Source organism: Scleropages formosus, chromosome 7, assembly GCF_900964775.1.
Source record: "Scleropages formosus chromosome 7, fSclFor1.1, whole genome shotgun sequence".
Lineage (NCBI taxonomy): Eukaryota > Metazoa > Chordata > Actinopteri > Osteoglossiformes > Osteoglossidae > Scleropages > Scleropages formosus.
The window spans coordinates 28,911,561-28,925,136 of record NC_041812.1 but is presented as its reverse complement, the minus strand read 5'-3'; positions in this window follow the sequence as shown (position 1 = coordinate 28,925,136).

Below are 13,576 nucleotides of genomic sequence, written 5' to 3'. Positions count from 1 at the left end.
CTAGATACAGTCTGGTATGGACAACTATGACCAGTGTGGAGACCAGACTGAAATTTTTCAAATGTATTATGATGATTAAGATATTTTACAATTTGTGAAGCTATGATCTTTTAATGAATCATGATGGCGCCGCGAACGCCGAACGGCTGCCTTGGTGTGGAGCTCCACAGTTGTTTTACTGTCTTTGTTAGTTTGCCCTGTCTTTAGTTATACTCCGACAATCAGTTTTACCAGGGAAGAATTCGGCAGTACGCACCACCCGACATTTTACCGGTTTTCGACTATTCTGACGTTTTGCTGGACATTGTAGTCGGAGGTGCAGCGGCGCTACTCAAGCGCTCCAAGACGCGCAAGCGCGGAAAGCGAGCCGGCGCGCTTGTCAAGCTCCGAAAGCGCGGCTTTAGAACAGCGCTGCCTAGTATCCATCTGGCGAACCTCCGCTCCTTACCCAACAAAATGGACGAACTTTTCCTCCTGTCCCAAAGAAACAAGGACTTTTTAAACTCTGCCGCTCTGTGCTTCACGGAAACCTGGCTGAATGAAGCCATCCCGGACAGCGCACTACATCTGCCGGGCTTTCAGCTGTTCAGAGCGGATCGCGACACGGAATCAGCGGGGAAATCACGTGGCGGTGGGACATGCTTCTACATCAACGAAAGGTGGTGTACAGATGTAACAGCGTTGAAGAAGATGTGCTGTCCCGACCTAGAAGCGCTCTTCATCAACTGCAAGCCTTTCTACTCGCCGCGGGAGTTTTCCTCGTTCATCCTCGTAAGTGTTTACATTCCACCGCAAGCGTGCGTACTGCAACAGCTGGGCGACCAGATCACTGACACAGAGCAACAACACCCGGATTCTGTTATAATCATTCTCGGGGACTTTAATAAAGCAAATCTCTCCCGTGAACTGCCAAAATACAGACAGCATATTACATGTCCCACCAGAGACAGTAATATTTTGGACCACTGCTACACCATAGTAAAGGATGCATATCACTCTGTTCCACGAGCAGCTTTGGGGCTCTCTGATCACTGCCTGGTTCATCTTATACCGACCTACAGGCAGAAACTGAAATCAGCTAAACCTGTAATAAGGACTGTTAAAAGATGGACTGGGGAAGCAGAACAGGACTTACAAGCCTGCTTCGAGTGCACTGATTGGAGTGTTTTTGAGGCTGCTGCTAGCGATCTAGATGAGCTCACAGACTCTGTAACATCATATGTCAGCTTCTGCGAGGATATGTGCATCCCTACCAGGACTCGTTTAACATACAACAATGACAAACCGTGGTTCACAGCAAAACTCAGACAGCTTCGTCAGGCCAAAGAAGACGCCTACAAGAATGGGGACAGAGTCTTGTATAAACAGGCCAAAAACACACTAGCAAAGGAGATCAGAGTGGCTAAGAGAAACTCCTCTGAAAAGCTGAAGAAACAGTTTTCAGCCAACGATCCTGCGTCGGTGTGGAAAGGCATGAAAGACATCACAAATTACAAGACACCACCCCCCGGCACCGTGTCAACTCAACAACTAGCCGACGATTTGAATGAGTTTTATTGCAGGTTTGATAAACCCTGTCTCACACCCCACACCCATTCAGACCCTCTCTCCACGAATCAATTAACACCTCCAGTAACCCCCACCTTCCCCCCTCCTGCACCTTTGATCTGTGAAGAGGAGGTGCGTCGGGTCTTCATCAAACAGAAGACAAGGAAAGCACCAGGCCCAGACGGCGTCTCACCGGCCTGCCTAAAAACCTGTGCTGACCAGCTGGCCCCTATCTTCACAAAGATCTTCAACAGATCACTGGAGATGTGCGAAGTTCCTTCCTGCTTCAAACGCTCCACCATCATCCCCATCCCAAAGAAACCCAAAATCACAGGACTTAATGACTACAGACCTGTCGCCCTAACGTCTGTGGTCATGAAGTCATTTGAAAGACTGCTGTTGGCCTACCTGAAGGACATCACTGGACCCTTGCTGGATCCCCTGCAGTTTGATTATTGAGCAAACAGGTCTGTGGATGATGCAGTCAACATGGGACTGCACTACATTCTACAACATCTGGACAAACCAGGGACTTATGCGAGAATCCTGTTCGTGGACTTCAGCTCAGCCTTCAACACCATCATCCCACACCTCCTCCTGTCCAAATTAACCCAACTCTCTGTGCCCACCTCCATCTGTCAGTGGATCACCAACTTTCTGACAGACAGGCAGCAGATAGTGAGGCTGGGAAAATTCTCATCCAAGACTCGGATGATCAGTACTGGCGCCCCCCAGGGATGTGTGCTCTCCCCACTGCTCTTCTCCCTGTACACCAACGACTGCACCGTAAAGACCCCTCTGTCAAACTCCTGAAGTTTGCAGACGACACCACACTCATCGGCCTCATCCGGAATGGCGATGAGTCTGCTTACAGACAGGAGGTCCAAGAGCTGGCTGTCTGGTGCAGTCATAACAACCTGGAGCTGAACAGACTCAAAACAGTGGAGATGATCGTAGACTTCAGGAGAAACACCTCAGCATTATCCCCACTCACCATCATGAACAACACTGTGGCAACAGTGGAGTCATTCAGGTTCCTGGGCACTACCATCTCACAGGACCAGAAGTGGGAGCCCCACATAGACTCCATTGTGAAGAAGGCCCAGCAGGGGTTGTACTTCCTTCGCCAGCTGAGGAAGTTCAACCTGCCACAGGAGCTACTGATGCAATTCTACTCCGCAGTCATTGAGTCCGTCCTCTGCACCTCTATAACTGTCTGGTTCGGCTCAGCTACGAAGTCAGACCTCAGAAGACTGCAGCGGATAGTTCGGACTGATGGAAGAATCATCGGCACATCCCCCCCAGCTCTCCAAGAACTGCACTCGTCCAGAGTCAGTAAAAGGGCTAGCAAAATCATTCTAGACCCCTCACATCTAGGCCACTTCCTCTTCGAACCCTTGCCATCTGGCCGGCGCTACAGAGCACTGAGCACCAGGACAGGCAGGCATAAGAAAAGTTTCTTTCCTCAGGCCATCTACCTCATGAACACCTAAATCTCTCCCCTAGAGAGTACACCGTGCAATACATAATGCTATTTATATTTATATTTATAACTATTTATCACATATCTCTTACTCACACTCCCTTGCATTTGTATCTAGTGACTATTTTTGTATATTGGGTACTTTACATTTTTAAATATTTTTTATCCCTTGCTCACATACTGTATCTTCTCACCTGTCTTGTCACTGTCATTCTGTCTGTGCTGTGGTAGTTCCTGTCACCAAGACAAATTCCTTGTATGTGCGAACATACTTGGCAATAAAGCTCGTTCTGATTCTGATTCTGATTCTGATCTTTTCTAGAATTTTGGATTAAAGCTGTTGGTTGGAGATGGGTCTATAATTACATGGGTTATTACAATCCAGATTCAATTTCTTTAGTAAGGGTCTAATAACGGCAATTTTAAAATCTTTTGGAACACAACCATTTAGTAACGACGTATTAAAACAATCTTCTCCGACAACTAAATGCAGTTTGCAACTAAAAAAATCACACAGACTCTTTGCCACCTTCTCATACCTACTCTTTTCTCCACCACCTCCTCCTCCACCTTCTCTTTCTGCTAATGGCTTAACTTTGTTTTTCAGAGATAAAGTCAACGCAATCACGGAGAAGTTCTTGGCATTTCCCTTCTCTTATCACGTTGGACCTCCCTGCAAAGTCATGCTTTCCAAATTCAAGCCCCTGTCAGAAACTGAAATCTCTGACCTACTGCTGTCACACAGAGCCACCACCTGCTCACTAGATCCGATCCCATTGATACTCCCACAGACCATCTCCCAGCAATGCCGAGATTATCAACTCCTCACTCTCCTCTGGCTGCTTTCCATCTGCCTTCGGAACTGTCCCCATTTCACCTCTGGTAAAGAAACCCTCCATGGATCCTGACTCAGTCCAAAACTACAGGTCAGCCTCCCTCCTCCCATTTCTGTCAAAAACTTTAGATCGGGCAGCCTGTGATCAACTATCTGAATTCTTCACCCAGAACCATCTCCTCAATGGATATCACACACTCACACTCACACACACACACACACACACACACAGTTTAAAACCTGTTGTCCCGATCAGGGTCGCGGTTAAACAGAGCCTGGCCCAGCAAGACTGGAGGGGGAGGGTACACACCCAGGACAGGATGCCAGTCCATTGTAAGGTACCCCAAGCAGGACTCAAACCCCAGACCTGCCAGAGAGCAAGCACAGACCAAAGCCACCACGCCCCCTCGATCGATATCAGTTTGGATTCAAAGTTGGTCACTCCACCAAGACAGCACTCCTGGCAGTGTCTGATGCTCACCACTCGGCTGGAGCAGCCTCCCTCTCCTTGGTCCTCATCCTCCTTGACCTGTCTGCAGCATTCAACACTGTCAATCACCGGATCCTACTCTTCTGGTTAGCTAGGGATCAAAGCAACAGCACTAAGGATGTCAAACTATGATCCTTCTTGGCAAAGGGGCTCAGAGTGGGGATTACAGCTTCATGTTCCCCCCAAAGGCAAGTGTAATTTTTCTCATGAAAACGAAATGTGTAAAAATAAGTGTTGCCACAGTCGAATACAAAGTATTTGATGAAATGTCTCACATGTCCTAGGTTACAGGCGTGCAAGATGCATAATGGATGTTTAGCCATTTTCTGTGTTTGCGGTGATGCTTATTACAATCTCACAGGCAAGATGACTTGACTGCTTTCATATAAGTTTTTCAACTGCAATTATCTTTTTGGAAAGTAATTTCTTATCACCCGCTTAATCTCTTGTTTCACCTGGTGTCCAACTATGTTAGGATAAAAGAGAGAAGAATAATCAAACAGGCTCGATCTGGTTTCCTTTGAAAGTGTCTTGTATCCACCCTCAACTACTCCTGAATTGTCTTATTCATTTTGTAATGAGGGTTAACCAAAGGTTACATGAATTGCAATGCTACTTCAGTGGTCTTAAGCAATTAACGCCTTGTGCCTGTGAATTCTGCAGTGTATTTTGGGAATGCTGATAGAGACACATCCATGAACCCTGCTCTTTGCAGTAGTGACCACTCTGCAAAGAGAGATAAGTAACAACAAATGCTGATTTTTTTTTTTGTTGGTTGGAATGGGGTTTGGTCAGTGACGGGTCAGTGACCGGTGTTAACTCATGCTTGAGTGGGGGGTCATGTTTTCAATCCTTGCTGTCATTTTGGTGCTGGATTGTCAATCCCTTTATTGTTAGGTAGCGAAATTAAACAGCGTAAATGATTACGAGCAGGGGGGTGTTAATACTTTCTCCTCAAAACCCGTCTCTCCTGTAGCGTTGGCGTGCCACGCTCTAGTTCTTTGGGGCCAAAGCAACTCTAAACAGTGTTGCAGTACATCAGAGAGTCTCTGGCCTACAATGTTTTTTTTGCATTTATTACATGGCTACATATTTTGGCCTATCTGTCATTACCACAGACTAAAGACACATAGAGAATCTTCTGCAACAGATTCAGGGTCAACATATAAATCACAGAACTCCAGTGCATGGACATGGCTTCTATCTCTGTACCTTTATTCCTCAAGTGGTCTCATGATTTTTGCAAACAAGTAAAAAAAAATAGAACAGTATTCTCCAATATTCACACTAGATACTGCAAATCTAGTTTGACTTGAAGTATCAGTGGAAATAAATGTAAATCCATATCTCAGTGCCCTTTCATAATCTTCCCATGTGTTCTTCAGACACTGGAGCTGGCATTTTAATTTTTCTCTCATGCATATAGATACTGATTAAGATTCTATAAAAATTCATTGATATTTAAAAATATCTCCCTGACATTTACAGTATTCATTTACTCTGTTGCTCCTGTCCCTGGTGAACATAGGTCATGCAGTTTGTTTTATTTTTTAAAATTTTCATAACACTGGGTATCACTGAGCACCCCAGTGTTATTATACAGGGATGATATTACAGGACTAAGAAATTTTTATTACCAAGAACTGGGGAATTTCACTGCTAGCTCTGTAACAATCTCAAAATAGTGTAAAATTCTGGACATACATACACACCCATACAGAGCCTTCAGAAAGTGTTCAGACCCAAGGAATTTTTCTGCAGTTTTTTTGTGCTATACACTTATTAAAAAAATGTAATCTTCTATTTTGCAGTAGTATTCAGACCCTTTATCCAGACCTTTAGCAGTGATTACAGTTGTGAGTCTTTTTAGTATGCTTCTACCAGTTTTGTACAGCTGGATTTTGGTAGCTTCTCCAGCTCTTTCTTGCAGATTCTCTCAAACTCTGTCAGACTGAAAGGATGCATTAGCACCCCTTTAGTACTGCAGTTGTCAACTCTCCATGCAGATGTTTCATGGTGTTCAAATCTAGGCTTTGGCAGGGCTGCTCAAGGACATTCAAAACTTGTTCTAAAGCCACTACAGCGTTGTTTTGGCTGTTTGTATTGTTGCCAAGATGAAAGGAGAATCTTTTCCCTAGTCCCAAGTTATATACACTTTGCAACATGTTTTCTTCTCTGCATTTGGGTCAGTTAATGTCTTCTTCATTCCTAACCAGTTTTTTTGGACCTCAGAGGCTCTTTTTTTCTCCCTTGCCTCTCAGTTGAGAGGTTTTTTTTTGTGCCTTTTGTCCAGTTGGCTTACTTGCTTTGTTGACTAATACAGTTATTATAGTAACTGAATGTGTAGCCAAACTTTAATTTGCATTATGTCTCTGATCTCTTGTTCAGTGTTCTGTCACTATCTGAGAATACTCAATAAAAATAAATGCAACTAAACTGAATTATAGTGTTAATGGATTCTGACAGTGAAATACAGCAAACATCCTAGGTTAGCAATGCAGATTCAATGCCACTGCAAGGTAAAAGACAGAAAAGAAAAAGGAGTGATGACTAACAACATACCATGAAATAAAAGGTTTGATGATGGAATAAAATGTATGCCAGTGAACAGCAAACAAGAGAACACAATGAACAAATCAAGAATAGCTCTGCAGAAGGTAGATTTAAACTGGATTTAAAGACTGAGACTGAAAGGGCATTCTGGACACTACTTGGCAAATTGTTCCAGAGTTTAGGTGTTCGATAGCTAAAGGCACACTTTCTTACCAAAATCAAATTACTTGCAGGTACTTGATGATATGCAGCTTTCAAGGATAGTAAATGATATTCAGGAATATGGGACATTTAATATTTCTGTCATGCTCACCTCGCCCGCACCTGCCTCTCTTTATATATTTTTTTTAATATTTTATATTTTTCTATTTTTTTATTTTTCTATTTTTTTTATCCTTCATTCACATCTTCTATCTTCTCATCTGTTTTGTCACTGTCATTCTGTCTGTGCTGTGGAAGTTTCTGTCACCAAGACAAATTCCTTGTATATGTGAACATACTTGGCGATAAAGCTTGTTCTGATTCTGATTCTGATTCTGACGCTCACCTCACCCGCACCTGCCTCTTATCAAGGTTTGACGGGATAAAAGGACCAGGATTCCACGCCTGCTTGCAGAACCTCACTTGAGCAACCTTTACTCCTGTGTGTCCAATGATGCCTGTCCTTTCAAAGTTCCTGATCTTCTGGTTACCAGCCTTCATTTCGTGTCGTTGTTTACGTCCCTTGTCTGTACCAAGAAACCCTGAATGCTCATCGCCCGACCTTCCCCTGTCCCTGACCATCGCTTTTTGTCTTGCTCCTTGGCTTTGTTTGTTAACAAACGGAACCAGCAATTGGGTCCTACTCACCTTTGCCCCAGGTTCCACTGTTCCAGTATGACAATTTCTTCCTTCCTGTTAAAAGGACAAGCTCTTTCACATAATGAAAAGAAAGAGAAATTAAGGATTTACAAGAGGAGGAAGAAAAGCGTAAGGAAGACAGAGTATCACAATGACATCTTATGTAATAAATCTGGTGTTGTAATTATTTTGGCATTTTAATTAGTTTTATTTCATTAAAACTGAGTTATTTCACGTAACTAATTTACCCTGTTAGGCAAGCAATGGGTGAATTTCTTTTTATTTTTTATTGTAGCTATTATTATATGCCAAGATGACAATGCAATAGAAAAATCAGTATGAAATTTGGCTCTTTTTTAAATGAGTTTTACCTGTGAACAGGACTTCCCTTGGTTGGACTGGTCTTAGGTGAGGTGCCAGACTAAGACAAACTGTTCATACTGGGTAACAGCAGTATGGCACGGTACTGGTTGGGAAGGATAACATTTTTGTGACAACAGCATTTTGCAAAGACAAAGATCATTAGAAAAAGATCAACACAAAATAGGAAGACCAGCAACACTATAGACAAATGCTATCATGCCTGGGATATATAATAACCTTTTGAAATTGAGCTCTTGCTCTACAGCATATTGCAATTTATTGGTGTGCTGCCAACCTGTATTTTGCTGTGAGCATGAGCTGTCCAGAAAATAAATAAATAAAGGAATATAAATCAATATAATTTAAAACAGTACTTTTTGTGACTGTAAGTGCGACGGAGCAACTGGTGCCACTGTTTGTGAGGGCTGAGGCAAAGAAAGGCACAGGATGAGGCTTTAGAAAGACACAGAGGAGAACATAGACAAGGTAAGGGTCACTGCTGAGGGTGGGGTCCAAGCTGTTATTTAGGTTATGGTCAGAAAAGCTGTGGTCAACAGAGTTGAAAGAACAGCACAAGGTAGGGGATTGTGATATCTCCTACTGCCACACAGAGCCATCACCTCTTCGCTAGATCCAATCCCAACAATACTCCTCAATACTCCTATAGACCATCTCCCTGCAACTCTCCACCTTCATCTCCAAGATCACCAACTCCTCACTATCCTCTGGCTGCTTCCCATGTGCCTTCAAAACTGCCCTTATTTCATCTCTGGTAAAGAAACCCTCTCTGCAGCTTAACTCAGTCCAAAACTACACACCAGTCTCCCTCCTCCCTTTTCTGCTTAGACTCTAGAACAGACAGCATGTGATCAATTATCTGAATTCCTCACCCAAAATCATCTCCCTGATCGATATCAGTCTGGATTCCAAGTTGGTCACTTCACCCAGACAGCGCTCCTGGCAGTGCCTGATGCTCTCCAATGAACTAGAGAAGCCTCTCTCTCCTCGGTTCTCATCCTCCTTGACCTATCTGCAGCACTTGACACTGCCACCCACCAGATTCTACTCCCCTCTCTTAGTCAGCTTGTCATCAAAAGAATAGCACTAAGATGATATGAGTCATACCTAGCAGGGATATCAAGTGGTTTTGTGAGGCTCCCATTCTTCTCCTCTGCCTCTCTCAACTGGTGTCCCACAGGGCTCAGTACTGGGCCCTCTACTCCTCTCAATCTACACCTCTTCCCTCGGCTCTGTTGTCGCCTTCCATGGATTCAACTACCGCTGCTACGCCAGTGATACCCAGCTCTTCCTCTCCTTTCCACCTGGAGCATCAGACATCTCTGTGCACATCGCTGCCTGCATGTTGGACATCTCCGCATGGATGTCTGATCATCACCTACAACTCAGCATCTTCAAAACAGAGATCCTTCACCTCCCAGCTGGCCTGTCTCCTTGTCATGAACTCTTCATCAAACTGAACAACTCACTCATTTTACCTACCTCCTCGGCTAAGAGTATGGGAGTGATGATTGACTCAAGTCTATCTTTCTCTCAGCACACTGAAGCCACAACCCAGACCTTCAGATACATCCTGCATAATATTCATAGGATCCGTCCTTATCTCACATCGGACTCTGCTCTACCACTTGTCCAGGCCATGATGATATCCCAACTGGACTACTGCAACTCTCTCCTATGTGGCCTTCCTGTTACTGCTATCAAACCTTTACAGCTGATACAGCACGCTGGTGCCCAAGTCAAATTTGACTTGCTAAAGCATTCTGTGATTGGATGCTGTGCCCTGATCATTTCGCCGCACGATTTACTTTTGCGGGAATAGGACACCTAATAAGAGCTGCCAACCCCCGTGCCTCTTACGCGCCCCCCTGCACGCCCCCCTAGGCACCCCCTGCACGCCCCCCTGCCAATATTGTCACATAATTTTCTCATTACTGTAGTGGCCTGCACTGACCGAACGATTACACTGTCAAAGTTTCCATCTTTTGCGCTATTATGTAGAGTTGTTTTGTATAACATGTGGAAAAAAAATGGATATGCGTGTCACAAGGATTACAGACCTTCAAAAGTCCCTTATGAAGAAAATAAAACCAAGGCTTTCATTTACCCCGTCCGGTATGGGGTCACCGGGGCCCCACCCTGGAGCCAGGCCTTGGCAGGGGGCTTGCATGCAAGCACCTGGTGGCCAGGTCTATGCCCACGGGGCCTGGCCGGGCTCAGCCCGAAGCCATGACGTGGAGCCGCTCTTCGGTGGGCTCACCACCTGCCGGAGAGACTGTAAGGGGCTGGTGCATTGTGATTTGGGCGGTGGTCGGGGCTGAGTGCCCGGCCGACCCAAACCTCGGGCACCAACTCTGGTTTTTGGGGCTTGGAATGTCACCTCACTGGCGGGGAAGGAGCCTGAGCTGGTGCGGGAGGTTGAGAGATACCGTCTAGATATAGTCGAGCTCACTTCCACTCACAGCTTGGGTTCTGGAACCACTCTTCTCGACCAAGGGTGGACTCTCCACTACTCTGGCGTTGCCCAGGGTGAGAGGCAGCGGGCGGGTGTGGGCTTATTAATAGCCCCCCAGTTTAGCCGCCATGTGTTGGAGTCTACCCCGGTGAATGAGAGGGTCATCTCCCTGCGCCTTCGGGTCAGGGAACGGTCTCTCACTGTCGTTTGTGCTTATGCGCCTAGTGGCAATGTAGAGTACCCGGCCTTCTTGGAGTCCCTGGAGGGCGTGCTGGAAAGCGCTCCCACTGGGGACTCTGTCGTTCTACTGGGGGACTTTAACGCCCACGTGGGCAGCGACAGTGACACCTGGAGGGGCGTGATTGAGAGGAACGGCCTCCCTGATCTGAACCCGAGCGGTGAGTTGTTATTGGATTTCTGTGCTAATCACGGTTTATCTATAACGAACACCATGTTCATGCATAAGGGTGTCCATCAGTGGACTTGGCACCAGGACACCCTAGGTCGGAGGTCGATGATCGACTTTGTAGTCGTTTCTTCTGATCTTAGGCCATATGTCTTGGACACTCGGGTGAAGAGAGAGGCTGAGCTGTCAACTGGTCACCACCTGGTGGTGAGTTGGATTCGGTGGCGGGGGAAAAAGCTGGACAGACCTGGCAGGCCCAAACGCGTAGTGAGGGTCTGTTGGGAACGTTTGGCGGAGGCCCCTGTCAGAGAGGTCTTCAACTCCCACCTCCGACAGAGCTTCAACCAGGTCACGAGGGAGACTGGGGACATTGAGTCCGAATGGACTATGTTCCACACCTCCATTGTCGGGGCGGCGGTTCGGAGCTGCGGCCATAAAGTCTCCGGCGCCTGTCGCGGCAGCAATCCCTGAACACGGTGGTGGACACCGGAGGTAAGGGATGCCATCAAGCTGAAGAAGGAGTTCTATTGGGCCTGGCTGGCTCATGGGACTTCTGAAGCAGCTGACGGGTACCAGCGGGCCAGACGGAACGGGGCTCTGGCAGTTGCCGTGACAAAACTCGGGCTTGGGAGGAGTTCGGTGAGGCCATGGAGGAAGACTTTCTGTCGGCCTCAAAAAGATTCTGGCAAACCGTCCGGCGACTCGGAAGGGGGAAGCGGTGTTCCACGAACACTGTTTACAGTGGAAGTGGTGCGTTGCTGACCTCAGCTGAGGATGTCCTCGGGCGGTGGAAGGAGTACTTTGAGGATCTCCTCAATCTCTCCGACACGCCTTCCGTAGAGGAAGCTGAGGCTGGGGACTTGGAGGGGGACTCGTCCATTACCCTGGCTGAAGTTGCTGAGGTAGTCAAAAAACTCCTCGGTGGCAAGGCTCCGGGGGTGGATGAGATCCGCCCCGAGTTTCTCAAGTCTCTGGATGTTGTGGGGCTGTCTTGGCTGACACGCCTCTGCAGCATTGCGTGGAGCTCGGGAACCGTGTCTCTGGACTGGCAGACCGGGGTGGTGGTCCCTCTTTTTAAGAAAGGGGACCGGAGATTGTGTTCCAACTATAGGGGGATCACACTCCTTAGCCTCCCTGGGAAAGTCTATGCTGGGGTACTGGAAAGGAGAATCCAACCGATAGTCGAACCTCGGATTCAGGAGGAGCAATGCGGTTTTCGCCCTGGCCGTGGAACACTTGACCAGCTCTATACCCTCAGTAGGGTGTTGGAGGGTTCATGGGAGTTTGCCCAACCAGTCCATATGTGTTTTGTGGACCTGGAGAAGGCGTTCGACCGTGTACCTCGTGGCATCCTGTGGGAGGTACTTCGGGATTATGGGGTTCAGGGCTCGCTGCTACGGGCTGTTCGTTCCCTGTATGACCGGAGCAGGAGCTTGGTTCACATTGCCGGCAGTAAGTCAGACCTGTTCCCGGTGCATGTTGGACTCTGCCAGGGCTGCCCTTTGTCACCGATTCTGTTCATTATCTTTATGGACAGAATTTCTAGGCGCAGTCAGGGAACGGAGGGTGTCTGTTTTGGTGGCCACAAGATCTCGTCTCTGCTTTTTGTGGACGATGTGGTCCTGTTGGCTTCATCAAATCAAGACTTGCAGCGTGCATTGGGGAGGTTTGCAGCCGAGTGCGAAGCGGCGGGGATGAGAATCAGCACCTCCAAATCCGAGGCCATGGTCTTCAGTCAGAAAAAGGTAGATTGCCCCCTCCGGGTTAGGGGGGAGCCGCTCCCTCAAGTGGAGGAGTTTAAGTATCTCGGGGTTTTGTTCATGAGTGAGGGAAAAATGGAGCGGCAGGTTGATGGACGGATTGGTGCGGCGTCTGCAGTAATGCGGTCATTGTACCGGTCTGTTGTGGTGAAGAGGGAGCTGAGTCGTAAGGCGAAGCTCTCAATTTACCGGTCGATCTACGTTCCTACCCTCACCTATGGTCATGAACTCTGGATCATGACCGAAAGAATGAGATCGCGGATACAAGCAGCAGAAATGAGTTTCCTCCGCAGAGTGGCTGGGCGCACCCTTAGGGATAGGGTGAGGAGCTCAGTCACCCGGGAGGAGCTCGGAGTAGAGCCGCTGCTCCTCCGCATCGAGAGGAGCCAGTTGAGGTGGCTTGGGCATCTGTTCCGGATGCCTTCTGGACGCCTCCTTGGGGAGGTGTTCTCGGCATGTCCCACTAGGAGGAAGCCTCAGGGCAGACCCAGGACACGTTGGAGAGACAATGTCTCCCGGCTGGCCTGGGAATGCCTTGGGGTTTCCCCAGGGGAACTGGAGGAGGTGTGCGGGGAGAGGGAAGTCTGGAGGACTCTGCTCGGACTGCTGCCCCCGCAACCCGGCCCTGGATAGCGGAGGAAGATGGTATGGTATGTGTGTCACAAGGATTACAGACCTGCAGGCTGCTGATGTGATATGTTTTAAGATAACGATACTGTCAAGAACATGCAAATACAGCTCACTTCTCTTGGATGGATACATTTATTAGCTACTAGAAAAAGGCTTTGGAGCTAGGGTAAAAGGAACGTGCTCTTTATTTTCCAG